General features: G+C 33.6%; 1 protein-coding gene across 2 annotated transcripts in view; it reads left to right on the top strand.

Annotated features, from left to right (window-relative positions):
• LOC114334219 (cell surface glycoprotein 1-like) overlaps positions 1-19,430 on the top strand; it is a 177,405-nt gene that overhangs the window by 130,531 nt on the left and 27,444 nt on the right. The window lies entirely within an intron of this gene.

The raw sequence follows: 19,430 nt of genomic DNA, 5'->3' as shown, positions 1-19,430 counted from the left end.
ATCCGATATAAGGTCGATTTGCACCGATCTGTTTAATGGATAAAAATTATTTAACATGTAATTTAGCATGTTAATAATTACAAAAAACAAGGGTTGCTCGATCTAATCTTGTTCTAACTATAATTATTTAATAATTAAAAAATTACATTTTTTATGAATTTAAAAAAAAAATCGACCCGGGCAGATATCATATCATGCAGCAGATCAGATTTTTTGGATCATTTTAAACTTTTGTAATTTTTCTCTAAAGTTGATCCTTTTCGAGTGATAAACAACTTAAAACTGAAAAAAAACGAAAGATGACAATTATTTTCAAGACTCAAAAACACATGTAAAAATATCATTTTTGTAATCATCAAGTACATAAATTCAAGTTCAAACCTTTTTCTATCAGGTCTCGATAATAATTTTAATTTTAGCCATGTATTATTCTAAAACATATTTTTTTAATTGTTAATGAGGAAGGTTTCTTTTGGGAAGACGAGCATCAACAACTAAAAAACAATGTTTCAGAATGAAATAAGTCCAAAAGACTTATCAAGAACTGATAGAATAAGGTTTGAACTTGAATTTAGGTACTTCGTAATTTCAAAAATGATATTTTCTACTTATGTTTTTGAGTCTTGAAAATCGTCATCTTTCGTTCTTTTTTCAGTTTTAAATTGTTTATAACTAGAAAACTATCAACTTAAAAACATTACAAACGACCTTTTTTGTTTAGAATGGCCTAAAAAATCTAAAATAATACCTGCCCGGGTCGAAATTTTTTTTTGAATTTATAAAAAAAAATGTAATTTTTTGGGTCTCGGTGAATTCGTAACTATTTTAATCCCCCATCCTAATTACAGGCCAATTGGCAACTCTGGCGCGCAGCTAATTTTTCGATAACCCACTAACTACCGGTGAATCTGTAACTTTAATTTTTTAAGTAATGTTGATAATCTAATACCGGTAATCCAGGTATGTACCTATATAAATTACCCTCTTTGAAGGTGGTGTAAAAGGTTTTCAACGTTTATGTAGATATTGTCTCTTGGAAGAGTTACTATAAAAAATCCAAATAAATTTTGTGAAAATGGCTGAAATTATTGGTGGTTAGTTATTCGTGGTAAATAATTTTAAATTTCACTTAAATAAAGTGCTAAAGAGTTGAAAACATTTATGGTACTGTTCTGCATCGGGTTGCAAGGCAACCTGTTATACCGACGGTAAGTTTTTTTTAATATTTTGAGTAGTACCAAACACTTATGTTGGTTATCAACAATTTGATGTAAAAAAACCGCATTATAGTGCATGTAAAACAATTTAAACAAGATTTTATAAATCTTGCTATACAATTGTTGCTTATAAAACTATAAATGAACTCAGTTAAACGTTAATAACTTATGTAAAAATAAAACTTCTATCTCGATATTACGTGAAATAGCCCAAAGAAATGAGTAAAAATACACGGTTTTTTATTATTTTAATTTCTATGTGGATAGATTAACAAAATTTATGTAAATCTGAACAATTTTTTTTCAATTTATTTATTTATTGACAATTTAAATGAAAAATCGCCGATTTTAAGAATTTTCGTCTAAAAGTTGCAACAGAAAGAAGAATATCCTGACTGCATAACCTGCGAAAATGGTTTAACTTAACCACTACCGGACTTTTCAGGGCAGCAGTCAACAAAGTCAGAATAGCCATGTTAGTGTCCAACATCCGTAACGGATAGGCACCATAAGTTGCAACATTTTACCAAAAAACTGAAAAAAGAACCGATTAGTTTATTGAAATAGCTTTAAAATGAGTTGAAGAAAAATATAATTGGTTTTGTTTATCAATAAACATTAATGAAGGTATACATTTGCGGTAGGCCCCGTGTTGGCTTAATCCCTTACTTTACTGTTTAAATTTATTTCTTACGTCTTAACCTAACTACCTGAGGCATTAGATTTAATCCATGGTTTCGCATTCACCTGTAAAACGTTTCGAGTTGGCAGGTTCAGGTAGTAGAAAAGTTACGAATTGGCCGGTGTACGTTTTAATTTGAAAATGTTTGTCATTAAAAGTTGCGAGTTGGCGCGTGTCCAATTTTTTAATTATTAATTAATTATAGTTAGAACAAGATTAGATCGGGCAAACCTTGTTTTTTGTAATTGTTAACATGCTAAATTGCATATCCTATAATTTTTATCCATTAAACAGATTTGTGAAAATCGACCTTATATCGTTAACTATAAGATCTTTCCCTAAAATACCGGAGTTTATGCGACTCGAGAGTTTCATCTGACATGAAACAACGTGTCTGACAGCTGTACAGTAAAGGAAAAAACTCCTTACTGTATAATATAATATGTATCAAAAGATGTATATAATTTTAAATAATTTCAGTTGTTACAAAAAGATATTGTTACTAAATATGCAAACAAAACGAAGGTTGATTAATGCAGTTTTGTTTGTGTAACCTCGTAGAGACGCACGTATAGTTTTACTTTTCAAAGTCCAAGTTATAAGGAGATATAAATAGCCCACAGAGGGATTGATTATTATTATAGTATTGTTATTATTCAGATCGTTACTATGCTAGTGAGCCGTCCTGCGAGAAGGGTGTCCTAAAGGACCACCCCGCGAAACAACATCTTAGTAACCTTATGTTGATTGATGTTGTAAATCGTAAAGTTATAAAGTTAGAGTCAGTGTTTCAACTCGACATTTCAACCCCGCAAGATTATCATGGCAATCTACCAACGTAACAATAGCAACATAACACAACACTCTTTCCACAGTATCTAATCTAATAAAATCCTAATGCGACAAGTCACGCGGTCTTTCCGGTACTGTTTCGATATGTAAATATTGAATGACGTTTAATAAACGTGATTTTATTTTGTATCTTTTTTATAACAGCTCCAGAATGACTGAATCGAATTAGCTAATTAAGAATTTAAAACATTTGCAGAAGTCCAAGGAAGGTTTAAAAGGCGAGAAAATGTGATGAAGTTGTAAAGGACCACAAGCAAGCAAGGACAACAAACTAAAAACGACAATGATATTCGCACCCTGATACTTCTCTGGCGAGACAAATAATAATATCCATTCTCTCGGGCAAAACAGTAGCTCTATTCGCGCTGGACAACCTGAACGTACCCAGAGGGAGAACACGAGAACACCTGCGCATTACAAAATTGAGCGTTCGCGGAGGTCGAATTTTCCCCTCTGAACACCCTCCGGATTTTTAATTCGGTGTCCGCGCAGTACAGAAAAAAGATCCTGACGTGTCTGGGATACCCTCTCGACGTTCGAGGATTTTGTTTCGGATTTTAAATTCGCACAGGCGGACAAAATATTTGGGAAGAATTTCTTGACATTCTGGCCATTCTGTTCTTAGTGTTTTTACTCCCTCCAATTCTTAACCTAAAATATTGTTTTGTTAAACAACTTGTAGATGTAGATTCTGGTTTTTAAAGTTTTGTAATTATGTAAAGTATTGTATCATTTGGCATTGAATATAGAAAGTTAATCCATTGCCTTTGCCTGTTGCTGTTGTTCTCTTTCTCTTTGTTATTGTTGACATACAAATTAGTTGCATTTGCATTTTTTGTTGACATTGATTTCGAAATAAGAAAGGGACAAGAAAAGGCGTCCTTCTCTAACCTTAATGTATGCAATCCGTCATTACATTACGAATTCGAAAATTGATCGCGGAGAATAAAATCCTGAACATGTCCAGGATACGTTTACGTTGACGCCTGCGCCTTGGAGACTAATCCCGAACTTAGTCTGAATACGTTCAGGTTGTACAGCGCGAATAAGGCTAATGAAAAGTTGCAGTGTCTGTTCAACATGGACGACATCGAAACAATTGCTATTGACTTTGTATTTCTTGCAGTACCTCGTATACAAATAAAGCAAACCTACAGCACGATGAGATTATGAGATACACTCGTCCTGTAATGCTGTGCTCCTCGCGATCTTTATCTCAACACCGAAGAAGATTAATCCAAGTGAGACAGAAAGAGAACCAAAGCAAAATGGGAATTGAGGATAGGACGATAAGACCAAGAAGAGGCGAAGGTTGTTTTTATCTCGTAGAGTATCTGAATTTAGGATCGGAAGATGTTTGCGTGATATTGTCAGTGAAAATAGACCTTCTGTAGTTTTGAAAATACTTCCAACGATATCGATATCTTTTTAAAGGTACATATTTGAATGATTAACAAAATGTTCATTAGACTCTTTTGATCAGTAGCGTTCCCGGTAAATGTTTTTATGGGTCTTTTCTTTTTTTTTATTTTTCACTTTTAGAACTTTATAAACCAGAAGTTTCCAACTTGTAAGGATTTAAGTGCAAAATTAGCATCCTATAGTACAAGAAAGTGAGGAAGATGATGCATACATGTAACAGATCCTACTAATTGTACAACGTACAAATCAAATGTGCCGTTTACTAAAAAGAAAATCGACCTAATGTCCTTTATAGTGAGTCACCTGTTAAGAACAGGGTGTATTCACGATGGTTTTAGCAAATTAAAATTTGGTTAGCCCAAATTGTCATCTTAAATGTACGCCGAAAATCTAATTCGTATCATAGACTAAAGCCTTGGTTTCCTCGAAAGCGGCACCGACAAACTGCGACCGTAACACTGCGATGAATGACGTCAGATTACGGTGAAAAAGTCCAGGTTTTTTAATGACGTCAGATTACGGTAAACTCAGCAAGCGGTGGCTTCCAACGCATCCTTGGAAACCGCTGCTATTATTTTGCGTGGTACAGTTTTTTATGACGTCATTCATCGCAGTGTTACGGTCGCAGTTTGTCGGTGCCGCTTTCGAGGAAACCAAGGATTAAGTGTAAATCCCAAATCATGATTTACAAAGTTCTTATTCTTCTCTAGGTGCTATCTTCTTAGCGAAGATTGGGACTTCTGCAAAGTCTTCTCTATTTGGGGCTTTTCTCATTAAAGTTTGAAATTTTAACTATTTATAATGGGAAATAAGCCAAAATATTATTAAAAAATGATTTTTGTTAACGTTTCGACGCCCAAATCGGGTGCCGTTGTCAAAATACAAAATACTATTAACATAAACAAAAATGTTGTTGCTTAGTAAAAAAATTCTTCTAATAATTTATTTAATTTGACTCATTTATATCGGCAATTCAGATACATAATATGATACATTTTAAAGTAGAAGATTTTAAAATGATATTGCCAATATTTATGAGTTGCGTTCCTGGGACGACTTTACTGAAAGATAGTTCATTCGATTACAAGAAATCAACCCCAACTCAAGAATATCCGTCACAAAAAAAATTATAGCATGTGATCTGCCTTTAAAAAGACAACCACATGCAACGGTGACATTAAAATTCTCGGAAAGGTAGGGTGTTATTATATTCCTTTTCCATTGTAAATTTTATTGTCTCTTCTTGATCGTTTATAATATTCAGGAATGTATATATAAACACGCATGGGATAATGAACATAGAGTTCAGTGGAGAGATTCAAGTATAGTCCTGAAAGAAACAGATAGTAAAAAGAGAAAAATCAAAGAAGCGGCTCTAATTATGCTAAACGAAACCAATTGTGTCGCAAATTCCTCGGTGGAATGCAGTAGGATGTGGATACCCATACTGAAAGAGGAAGTCAATAGAAAGAAAATACCACAATTAGTAAGTCAATATTCAAGTTAGTACATATTTTATATTTTAGTATTACTTATATATCCATGTATTATTGATATTATTTATAATTTAAACAAAATTATAGTAAAGTCAGAATTTGGTATTAATTTTGAGAGTAAATTAAATGTAAGACCAAATACTTACGATGTCGGGATAGTATCACGAGGTTTTTCCTGGTTTTCCCTCGTGATTTACTATGAGATCTCTAACGCGAGAATTTTAATGTCACCGTTGCATGTGGTTGTCTTTTTAAAGACAGATCACATGCTATGATTTTTTTGTGACGGATATTCTTGAGTTGGGGTTAACTTCATGTAATCGAATGAACTATCTTTCAGTAAAGTCGTCCCAGGAACGTAACTCATAAATATTGGCAATATCATTTTAAAATCTTCTACTTTAAAATGTATCATATTATGTATCTGAATTGCCGATATAAATGAGTCAAATTAAATAAATTATTAGAAGAATTTTTTTTACAAGCAACAACATTTTTGTTTATGTTAATAGTGTTTTGTATTTTGACAACGACACCCGATTTGGGCGTCGAAACGTTAATAAAAATCATTTTTTAATAATATTTTGGCTTATTTCCCATTATAAATAGTTAAAATTGTAAAAATGCCACAAGAAAATAGCTTCAGAACAACATAAAGTTTGAAAGTATAATCCTGTCAATTCTTTGATGTTGCGCAGCCAGGTCATTTGTCGTTCTATTTTCTAATAAAGTATCTAATATGTTTCCAAGATAAGATGTTTTACGTTTCTTGACAATGTCTGTGAGTGTTTATTCTAGTGCATCTTTATTGTGACTTTAATATATAAGTATCTAACTATTTTAACATTTACTATAAAGCGACGTACCTTTTCATTTTGTAAGAAAGATATTTTTTGTACCTTTTGTATTCTTTATACTTTTATCTTTTGTTTCTTCGCATATTTGATTTTGTATTTTTTCCCATCTAATTAGGCTTTTAAGTTGGGTATTCAAAGTTATCCCAGTTGTGAGTTTCAAGTTAGTCTAAGTTTATTCCAAGTTTATCTCAGGTTGATCCACTGGGAATTTAAGTTTCCCTTAATTCAGCGGATATTTTTCTCCCTCTTCGTACGGAGACTGGAGACCCCGTTGTATTTAAAATTTCGATGCACTGAAGGTCAACATCCAGTTGATCTGCTTAACAACTTTATCTACATAATTTATTGTAAGGCATTTTCCTTCTATTCTCAGCCGATTCAAATGATTTTAAAAAACTTTATATACATATATTAAAATGTAAGACTGGATAATAATATGTAGTTATAGACGGTTCGCTAAACTCAGACATAACTGGCTAGTGATTTTAGTCTGTAATTTTTTTGTTTTTGGCCAATTTTGCCAAAATTGTCAAAATTACTAACTATTTAGTAATTATTAACTATTTAGTAATTATTTTTTTGCCAACTTTACCAAATTGGCAAAATTACTTACTAAAATCACTAGCCAGTTGTGTCCGAGTTTAGCGAACCGACTATACCTACCAGTCCTGTCGCCAGGGGGGGTACAACGGCCTTCTTAATTCAGATCGACTTACCCAAGTTTTTTTTATGTATTTTGACCCGTAGAACACGAATTTTTTGGGTACCAGTTGATCCGGATGTCGATAAGATTGTTATAAACAAAGATGTTGAGGAATTACATAACAGCGATTTTTCGCAAAACAAAACATTTTTTTGTATTTTTTAGATGATTGTCAGCAAAAAAATCTTTTCTCTTTTTCTCAAAAAAGTTTTTTCGTAATATGCATAGTTTTCGAGATAAACGTAGTTGAGCTGTCAAAAAATCGAAAAAGTGCAATTTTTGAACCCGAATAACTTTTGATTAAAAAATTAGATAGCAATTCTGCTTACTGCATTTGAAAGTTCAAGTCAAATTCTATCGGTTTTGATTATTTTTATTTGCATTGCTAAAAATTAAGTTTTTATTAATTTGTTAAACAAAGCTATAAACACATAGTATTTCCCGTGCCTAATGCTTGCGTTTTAATGTACGTAATCTACGTAGAAATTGTCTGTATGCGCGCCTACTCGTTCGATTTCAAATGAGAAATGCATTGAAAACATCATTCAATCACTATGTGTTTATAGCTTTGTTTAACAATAAAAAAATTAATTTTTAGCAATAAAAGTAATCAAAACCGATATAATTTGACTTGAACTTTCAAATGCGGTAAGCAGAATTGCCATTTTATTTTTCAATCAAAAGTTATTCGGGTTCAAAAATTGCAATTTTTCGATTTTTTTAAAGTTCAACCGCATTTATATCGAAAACTATGCATCATACGAAAAAAATTGTAGAAACATTTTTTGCTTAGAATGACCCAAAAAATACAAAAAAAAAAATGTTTTGTTTTGCAAAAATTCGCAGTTATCTGATTCCTCAAGTTCTTTGTTTATAACAATCTTATCGACATCCGGATCGACTGTTACCCAAAAAATTCGTGTTCTACAGGTCAAAATACACAAAAAAACTTGGGTAAGTCCATCTGAATTACGGAGGCCGTTGTACCCCCACTGGCGACAGGACTATACGTAATTTTTTTTAATATTTTGTTATATTGTATATGTTGATAGTGCATATTATTTCATGATTTTTTATTCGATATTAATGTCAATTAATTATTGTGTGCAAATCTCGATTTTAAACATGTTTATCGAAATGGATTAACGAAATAGTAAATATTTTGGTCTTTTTGCGTTCCTCATTTGCCTTAACTTCCAATGAAGCACCAATCAAAAGACATCAATAATAATTTATAATATCCAATGGTTGCGACCGGCTTCACCAAAAAACATTGAAGAAACTTTTGACATTCTGGTGAGCAGAAAAATTGAAGTAATTTCAGGTGAACCATTTTTATCGTTTAACTGGAAAACAAAAATGTTCGTGGAGGGACCGCAGACGTTCTGATACAATTAGCGTCTCTTTGCAAAGACAATGACGTCGACTTTGCAAAGTAACAAGACACTTACTCAATACACACACTACACATGACACTAGGTACCTAAATGCAAAAATTTAGCGTACCTACCATGCCAATGACCATTAGTTGTAGAGGCATTAGGTAAATAGAAAAAAATGTTCGTATTTTCTTGCAAATCTGTTACCGAATTTGTGGGAAAGGTTACGTGAACGAGCAGATCAGCGATTTGCCTTGGGGGGGGGGGGGGATTTGCCTTAGGAGGGGAGTTTTCAATCCCACCAACCAAAAGATATAAAAAAAATAAACCCAAACTACATAAAAGACATAGAGAATAAAATAATAACTTATATTAACTTACCTTAATTTTCCTAATTTCCTTCCTTCTTTATTTGATTGAATTTGTCCGTCTGCTCTTTTTCACTTCAGCTAATATATTTTTATGCATCAACAATGTTTAAGCTATGGGCACGATTGCGCTGGTGGTAGAAATCCTCACAGGTAGAAAGGTTGGTTGAGGGTTAGAGGTATGGTTCTTAATGTAGTTAGAAAAGTGGAATCTTTGAAGAACGTGGTAGTTGTTTAAATTTAGTAATCTGCAATATGGAGCTACTAACTAGTAACCGAGGCAAAACCCTTTTGCTTTTTCAAAATTTTAAATTTCGTAATTGTGGACTCATGGGTAAGGGTATCAAGTGGAGGTGCACTAATAAAAAGTGTCAATCGAAGTTGTACACAGATGAAGCTATAACTGTTGTTTTCGGTAAGTAATAATGTTTATAATTATTAAAAATATTGTATGCGATTTGTTTCATTATCCAAAGAAAACAGAAATTATAAATACACTCACGGGCAAAAATATTGCATATTTTGAAATTAACGTATTAAATGAGTTTTTTGTGCTGTCCCCAGTGTTACAGAAATAGGATTTCTTTTCCGAATACTATGTTTTAAAGTATCATATAAATGGTATAATTGGATTTAGATTTGATATGGGCTATATGGTGGCCAATATAATAATTTTTAAATTGAATCTCATCAAGGTAAGTATTCGCTGTGAGCCGATGAGTAGAGGGGATTTTTTTATTATTATTTTTATTATTATACAGTAATATCGAGCCAAAGCAAAGCTTATATGGCTCAAATTACAAAATAATTGTAGGTCTTAAACTAAATAATATAACATAAAACAAATTCTTACAAAATAAAAATTAAAATAAATATCCAAAAGAATTGGTTTTTACAAAAGTTCTTACAATAGCAAATTAAAAAAAGATACAAAAATTAGAAAGTATACATAAAGATTACAATTTTTTTTTCATAAAGTGAAAACAAAATATATCCATACATTTTATAACAACTATAATCACAGAAAATTGTTAACATTACACATATAAAGTTACAATGTCCAGTTATTTCTCATCAAACCTGTTTTTGAAACTATTTAAGCTAATAGCCCCTACGATGTCATCACTTAAAGTGTTCCATTTATCAAAAACTCGATTAACAAAAAAGTTTTGTCTTACAGTGGTTTTAAAAGATTCCTTTTTTAATTCATAGTAATGACCTCGCAGTCTAGCATCTTCGCTGATATTAAAAAAATTTGATGTTCCCCAAAATTCCCCCTAAGAATTATATAAGTAGATATTAAATCACCTCTTTCTCTTCTATGAGTCAATGGAGACAACTTAAGCTTTCTTAATCGAGTTTCGTAGCTTAGTCTTTCATAATGAATAGGTAGCTTAGTAGCTCTTCGTTGTACTCCTTCTAATAAATTAATCGCTCTTTGTAAATGAGATGACCAAACAGATACTGCAAATTCTAGGTGAGGTCTGACATAACTTTTATAGAGTTTCAAAAACAAGTCCGGAGACATTCTGGGAAAAGCTTTTGCTATGAGGTATAAAGCAGAGTTAGCTTTACCGACTGCTTTTGCTGTTTGAGTAGACCAAATTAACGTTTGGCTGACCGTCACGCCCAAATCATTAACTTCCTCTACCGATTTAAGAGGAACTCCATCCAAAAAATATGTTATATATGGATTATTATATCCACATTGAACGACACAACACTTACGCGTATTTATTGGAATAGCCCATTTCATGCTCCATTCTGATAGCTGGTTAAGGTCACTCTGAAGAGTATTAACAATATCGGGAGAGTAATATAACTTTAAATCGTCGGCATATGAAACCGATTTTGACTGCCATCCGCACGTTAAATCAGATACGTACAGCAATAACAGAATCGGCCCTAATATTGATCCCTGAGGGACACCACTGGCTACCGCACGAGGAACACTGCAGTTATTTTCCACTTTGACCGAAAAAGTTCTTTCAGAAAGGAAGTTTTGTAACCACAATAACAACTCACTACGCACGCCATAATGTTCTAGCTTCAGCATTAATTTTTTTATGGGTACCTTATCAAATGCACGAGAAAAATCTATATAAATAATGTCAATCGGCTCATATCGGTCCAAAGATAAAGTCCATTCATTAAGAGAGTGAAGAAGGTTGCTAAATAGTTACAGAACGGTTCGGCAGAAATCCGTGTTGAGAAACTGGAATAACATTATGTTCTAACCAAAAGGATACTAATTTATTAGCTATTAATCTTTCCATTACTTTTACTGATGTTGGTGGAACTGTTACTGGGCGATAATTAGACGAAAGGAGTTTATTTCCACTTTTATATATCGGTGTTACTATACCAGATTTCCATGAAACTGGTATTGAATTAGTATGCAAAGATTTGGCCAATAAAGCTGCCATTGGAGCCGCTAAACTATCTGCACAATTATGATATAACAATGGTGAAATATTTTCCGATCCAGAAGACGCAGTAGTCTTTAAAGAACCTAATACCTCTTTAACCAATCCAGTAGAGATGTCAATTGTTGTTAAACTTTCCATTATTGTATCAGTAGTGGGCAAACCTGAAAACGCAGCCTCCGTGTCAATTGTAAAAGCACTGGAAAATGTTTCAGCAAATAATTCACAAACCTCTTCTTTTAAACATATTTCGCCATTAGATTTTTCTAACAACGGTATACCAGTTTTTGTACAGAATTTTGATCTCACGTATTTGTAAAAAGATTTGGGACCTCTGGAGCTAACTCTGTTTTCATAATTACTTCTCGACAATCTCAACTCCTTTGTCAGTTCATTGGAAAATTGTCTATGTGTACGTATATTTTCTTCAGTTGGATTTTTTCTTACCCTTTTCCATAAAATGTTTTTTTCTTTTGTCATTGCGATAAGTCGATTATCGATCCAAGGGCTTATGGGATTAGTCCTAAGAGTGTACTTTGAATAACATTTATCTATTCCTTTATATATAATTTCTTTATATTTATTCCAAGAATCGTTACAAGAACAATTATCCAAATCCGACCAAATTACTTCCCTAAAATACTGATCTAATTTAACATAATCTATTTTACTAAACTCTTTAACTATTTTTTCATTAATTGCTTCAGTAATGTCCAGTTGAGCTTGTGTCTGAAGAACTACATGGTCCGAAATACCTATTGGTGAAAGATAATGAATTTCACTGATAAGTTCTTCCTCATTAGTGATTATCAAATCTAAAACTGAAGGTGTATTACCTTGACGATATCTAGTAGGTTCTGTTATCAATTGGTTTAGATTGGTTTGAAAAAAATAAGTTGTAAAATGGAACACTGGGATTATCTCCAATAAGCGGAGTTTGAACTGGCCATTTTAAGTCCTTAAAATTGAAATCTCCACAAATGATTAAATTTTCTTTTTCTCTGCTACATTTTTCAATAAATTTACACATTGATTTGGTAAGAGTAAAAGAAATGTTTGGTTTATAGATGACAAGAAGGTGCATAACAACTTTATTAGGAAAGTTTTGACAGTTTTCGCCAGCGCTGTTAGTGACAGTGTTGTGCATTGAATTTGAACAATTTTACAAGAAAAGTATAAGTTTCAAACCGCGAGAGAGCGCTACCGACGAAACTCACAGCCAATAAAAACCTTATAAAAACAGACGTAACCTCTAAATTTCACATAAACTTCTTCTTTTTCTCAATGGCCTCTTGCGTAAGCAGTCATCCAGTCGCACGAACTTATATATTAGACATTATAATTATAATAAATAAATTTTTTTTTTTTTTTTTTTTTGTAAGCATTTATTAGCAATCAGAATTACATATTCTATAAGCTAATTTGATAACAAGTACAATAACATATATCAATGTATTATTGTACACTAAAATGGCGTTATGAGGTACATCACCCAGCGGTTTCACCTCAGTTTCAGCGAAGATCTATGGGCCATAATCTTCGCAATCTTCTGTTGTTTAGTGGCTGCAGTAATGGTAATATTAATTGGTTGGGGTGGTCTTCCAATTTCTCGTGATGTCTGTTGGCTCTTTCTTGAATTACTGTGCTGACTAAAATAAATAAAATAAAAAAAAAAAACATAATTACTTTCACTACTAATTCTGTGTATTAGTGCAGTAATCAGGTTACAATAATACTTCAATTCATAATTTGTATTTTTCTTGATAAATAAGTATCTATTTTTCTCGTTTTGTATATTTCACATACACCAATTTTATAAGAAAAGTACAAGTTTCAAACCGCGAGAGAGCGCTACCGTCGAAACTCACAGCCAATTCACTATTCTACCGAGATGAAGACCTGCGTCATGGTGCATTAACACTAATTTGTTATCCAATATTACTGGCAAATGGCAAAACATGATCTTCTAAAATGTTTTCAATGTGCATATCCGCTGCCATTCACCCAATCACCTCCACAAGTTCGGTATCTTCTTTCCAAGAAATACCACTCCAAGCAATATGCCGTCACCACCAAAAGTAACACTCTGTATGAGTATGAGGTTACAATTTGCATAGCATTCATCATATGGAAGCAAGATTTACAAAACTTCGTCTACAGAAGAATTGGCGAATAGTATGTCAGTTGTAACCTCATACAGAGCGTTAGTTTTGGTGGTGGCGGCATAGTGCTACGGAGCGGTATAGTGCTACGGAGCGGTATTGCTTTGAAAGGACATACCGAACACGTGGAGGTGGAGGTGGTTAGGTGAATGCCAACTGATATGTACATTGAAATCACGTTTTGCCGTTTGAAAGCCATATTGGAGATGACATATTGCACGTCATATGACGTATTCATATCGCTAGCATAGTGAAGACTAACCTTGATGAGATTCAATTTAAAAATTATACTGGCCAGCATAAACCCCAGATAAGATTTAAATCCGATTATAGCATTCACATGATACTTTAAAACATCGCATCGGAAAAGAAATCTTAGTCCTATGATACAGGTGGGCCAAGGCGTGACCAGACATCTCGTAACAGAACAAGTGGTAACACACAACTCGTAACGGCGACAGTTCGTAACAGCGACACTTACTTCGTAACGGCGGACAGTTCGTAACTATACAAATTGAATTATTCTGTTTATTTTTGTTACCGTGGAAACTAACTACTGTTACTACAGTTATAATTGAAACAACCGTCTTTAGACATTCCCAACTTTCTAAGCAAATATTTTGTAAAGAAAAGATTATAATTGCCAGTTATTATCTACCTTGTGATTGGTTAGAGTGTTGGGGTATTCAATCAACGGTTATAATTGATAAGAGGGATGGCTTTTAATACTTCATTTATAACTGTAATAACAGTTAGTTTCAACGTTTCAAAAATAAACAGAGTTTCAAAAATAAACAGAATAATTCAATTTGGACGTTACGAATTGCCCATTACGAATTTGTATAGTTACGGTTACGAACTAGATGGAAGGATGGTGTAGATGAGGATGGGGGAAAAATAGGCGCAGCAAACTGGCAACAGTTGGCAATGGATAGGACTGACTGGCGTAATAGACTTGGGAAGGTCGAGGCTCTTTCATAGGGCTGTAGCACCATTGATGATGATGATAGTTATGAACTGTAGCTGTTACGAATTGTCCGTTACCATTTGTCCGGTTACGAACTGTCGCGTTACGATATGTCATGGAACCGGCCTAAGGATAACAGCACAAAAAGTTTCATTCCACATGCATATGCAATATTTTTGTCCGTGAGTATTTTTTAGGCAAAAAGGCATAACAATTAATAATAAATATTGTGTTACAGACAAGCAAATAGAACATAACCACGCTGAAGATCCACACATACGAATTTATGCTATGCGAAATAGGCTAAAAAGAAAAGCTACCGAGGACATCAGTGAAACTCCAACAAAGTTAATCAAACAAGAAATCGCCCAGTCTCCTGATGTTTTGGACAAGATTAACTCGAAGGACTTATACAACATGCGCAAGTGTCTTTATCAGAAACGCAGGTCCCTTGTTCTAAAGTCACCAGTTGATATTTTTGAGACACAGAACACTCTGGAAACGGTTTGGATTAAAAGATGTAAGAATGAAAATTTTTGATAGCTTGATAGCCAGTAAAGGAAACTTGTTATACAGGGTGTCCCGGAAAATAGTGCGTTCCTTTAAGGTATGGAGAGAATACACAATTTGGAACAAAAAAGTCCTATACCATTTTTTTCTAAAGTTAGCCGTTTCCAAAAAAAAGTTAACATTGTTTTCCATATACCTGTATTTTAATGTTTGGAAATTTTAATAAACTGGCAACATCGTACGCACTACGGAATAATAACATAATAAGAACTCGTTTGTGATTGTGATTAACAGTATTTAACATAATCCAACCTAATAGTAGGTAATACTTATGTATTTACTATTAATTTGTTTACTAAAATTATTTTCTTTTGAAATGTATTGAAATACCTATTGCATAATTTTAAACGAATTATACATCTTTTAACATAAAAACACATCTTTTAACTGAACTAGTATTATGTATTTAGTAAGGTTTAAATGGGTTGAATGCTGAGTATTGCTGAGGGCTTTATCTGAATTACATAGTTTTAATAGTTTACAGTGGAACTTAAATACACCAGATAATGTCTCAGTAATTTGTTTACTTGTGAACTGAAATAACTAAGTTGTACTTACTTGAAAATAATTATTATACCGAATAGATGTTTCAAGTAACCTTTCACAAACACCATTCATAGGTAATAACATAATAGGTAATACACTCACTATTCGAAAACATTTTCGGCATTGACACTAAACAGGATTCTTTAAAACTATCTGTTTACTAACTATCTTCTCTCTCTATTTATTTACATGGGACTGTCTATGCTTAAATTTGCGTACCGCACATAGTTGTCAGATTTAAATTTGCCTACCAAAATACATTTTAATTTTTTGGTCAAACGGTTGCATTTAGAAAAAAATGTTATAAGAGTTTTTTGTTCTACATGGTGCCTTCTACCTATACCTTTAAGGAACGCACTATTTTCCGGGACACCCTGTATTTCACTTTATTTTTTTGTGGCATCTTATTGCAATTTACTGTTTTTGTTGGAAATAAACTACAATTTTATAAAAAAGTTCATTCATTTTAAGTTTCGACTTCCTATTCGGAAATCGTCCTCAAAACACAAAAAAAGTATAAAAAAGAAAGAAAAAAATGTATTTTGAGAACGATTTTCGAAGCTGAAATCAAAGCGTCAAATAAACTTACTTTAAAGTAAAGTTTTGTGGCTTATTCTTTAAAGATCTGGAATTTTTAAGTTCTTGTTCAACATTGTACGTAGATGGTACATTTGAATATATGTACTGAAATATTTTTTGCAAATGTTTACATTGGCGGTATAAAAAATAATCACTACATTCCTCGGGTTTTCCTTTTGTTACCTTCATCTTATTGCAGTACCGTCTCCTATCGGAGGTTGGCTACCATCACAGCAATTTTAACTTTGTTGGCTGCAGCTCTGAACAATTGTATTGAACTGCACCCGTACCACTCCCTTAAATTTTGTAACCAGGAAATCCTCCTACGTCCCACACTTCTCTTTACCGAGATTTTTCCTTGGATCATAAGCCTTAGGAGGGAGTACTTTTCGATTCTCATTATGTAGCCTAGATATTCCAGTTTTCTAGTTTGTATTGTTTTTACGACTTCACATTCCTTCCGCATCTTCAGCAAAACATCTTGATTTGTCACTCCATCTGTCCATGGTATTTTCCACATTCTCCTGCAGCACCACATCTCGAATGCCTCAATGTTTTTGATGTTTATCTTTTTCAGTGTCCAAGCTTCCATGCCGTACAACAGTACGGAGAAAACATAGCACCTTAACATTCTCGTTCTTAATTTCAAATTTATGTCCCGACAGCATAGGAACTTTTTCATTTTGATAATAAATGATTGTCTCGCTATTTCTATTCGCTTCTTAATTTCTCTTGTCTGATCATTAGTATCATTGAACCAAACCCCTAAACATTTGTAGGACGTCACTCTTTCCACTTGCTTATTATTTATGGTTAAGTTCACATTGGTGTTTTTGTTACCAAACAAATGTAAAAGTAGCTATCTAAGAGCAGCTTCTTCTTCTTCTTTTTGTATAGACATGACTCTGTCTGTTTTTTCACCGTGCCTCTAGTAAGTTGTCGTTCCATCGTTTTCGTGGTCTACCCACTGATCGCCTTCCTATTGGGGAACCGTCCCTCGCTGTCCTTACTACTCTATTTGTTGTCATTCGGCTTATGTGGTCATTCCATTCTATTCTTCTGTTTCTTACTCAGTTATTAATGTTATCCACCTTGCATCTCCGTCGTATTTCTGTAATTCTAGCTCTGTCCCATAGAGTTTTACCATCGATTTTTCGAAGGGTTTTCATCTCCGCTGTGTCGAGCAATATTTTTGTCCTCTCTGTGTCGGGTCGTGTTTCTACCGCGTATGTCATTATTGGTCTGATGACTGTTTTGTAAATTCTGCCTTTTATTTCTTTTTCGATATTTTTATTTCTCCATATTGTGCCATTCAGGCAACCTGCGGCTCTGTTTGCTCTATTCACTTAATTTTCCACTTCTGATTCGAGCCTTCCCTAGCTAGATAGTGTGATGCCTAGATATTTAAACTCCATCATTGTTCTATTATCTGACCTTTCAGCTCCAATTTACATCTTATTATATTTGCTGTTATAACCATACATTTTGTCTTTTTTTTGGGAAATTAACATGTTAAATTTTCTGGCGGTTATGTTAAATTGGTGCAGCATATGTTGTAAGTCATCTTCACTTTGAGAGATTAGTATTGAATCGTCTGCATAGCACTATAGCAGATTATTTTAAAATAAAAATGTGTACCATTTTTATTCAGTTGCAATGCGAAGGCAAAACAATCTTACTTTTCAGTTAGAATACGGAGCGCAGATATTGGAGCCTCATCGGAAAGAACGTAGGCACTGTTCTCCATACCCTAATTGACTAGCGTCGAGAGTTTTTCCCACCCATTGCAACCGAAGTGAAGGTATTAGGTGACTAGCGTCATCTGGCAATTGAAAGATGAAGTTAGTTTTCAATCCTAATAGGAAAATTAATAATATTGAAAATATTAAAAATATTACTAAAAGATTTTTAAATTGAAAACTTATTGGTACATTTCCCTGGTGACACCTCCAAGGCTTCTACAATTTGCAAGCCAAATGTGTGCTGCAGTGAAGACAAAGGGAAGGAATTCTACACTATGCAATTCACATACCCCGTCTGCAGCTCGGTAAAGTTCCAACGGAAAATGCACCTGGTTACTCTACGGGGGTCTACCCCAAAATCCCGACAGCCAAAATCCCGACAGCCACAATCCCGACAGCCACAATCCCGACGGCCAAAATCCCGACACGCCAGAATCCCGACAGGCCAAAATCCCGACAGGTCAGAATCCCGACAGGTTTGATAAGTTTCTTTTTAACATATAACTACATTTATTTCTTGTTTTTTGTTTATGGCCAACTGTTATTTATTTTTTGTTACTAAACAAAAGTCGGAATTTTTACTTATGCGAGGATTGTTGCATGTCGGGATTTTGGTCTGTCGGGATTCTGGCGTGTCGGGATTTTGGCCGTCGGGATTTTGGCTGTCGGGATTTTGGGCGGCACCGACTCTACGGAGTAATACGACTATAAAATAAAAATGTATACCATTTTTATTCAGTTATCTGTATTATCAGTATCTTATTTTAAGTTGTTTGTCTACCATTTGGTATCCTTTTTTAGTTCTCACTTTTTTATTATTTCGTCCATGATCAGGTTGAACAATAAAGGACTCAAGGAATTTTATCTAAGAGCATTTCAAGTAATTCGGGACACTCTCTTTCTCCAATTAAACTTCAATTTATGCCGCAGTATCTTTCACAACTGAGTAACATCGATCTTTCAGCCACAGCCCCAATATTAATATCTCCTAAATCTCCCTGGAATAAATTGATAGCAAATTTTACGTTAACTAATCATAAACATCAAACAAATCCATAAACTCTAAGGCAAACCTTTAACGAATTAATTGCTAACAACAGATTCGATCAAATTCTATAGACAGATGCTTCTAAGAGTCCTATATCTGTAGATCTGATGTAACTTTAAACAAAGATTTAATTAAATCTTGCAATCTGCCGCTGTTTTGTTGCATCCATACAGCCGAATTATTCTCTATTCTCCAAGCTGCAAACTTGCTATCTCCAGGATGTAAAAAAGTAGCAATATGCACTGACTCTTTAGCATCTATATATTCTCTAAAAAGTATGTATACTGTACATCCGTTGGCCAAAGTTGTCCAAAAACTCTTTCGATAGTCTAATCTCACTGGGAGTATCCATAACCGTGATCAGGATTCGGTCTCATGTGGGAATCCCTGGTAACTAACTCGCCGACCTCTTTG

The sequence above is a fragment of the Diabrotica virgifera genome, chromosome 4, assembly GCF_917563875.1.
Source record: "Diabrotica virgifera virgifera chromosome 4, PGI_DIABVI_V3a".
Taxonomy (NCBI): Eukaryota; Metazoa; Arthropoda; class Insecta; order Coleoptera; family Chrysomelidae; genus Diabrotica; species Diabrotica virgifera.
This window is presented reverse-complemented; position numbering and strand designations above follow the sequence as displayed.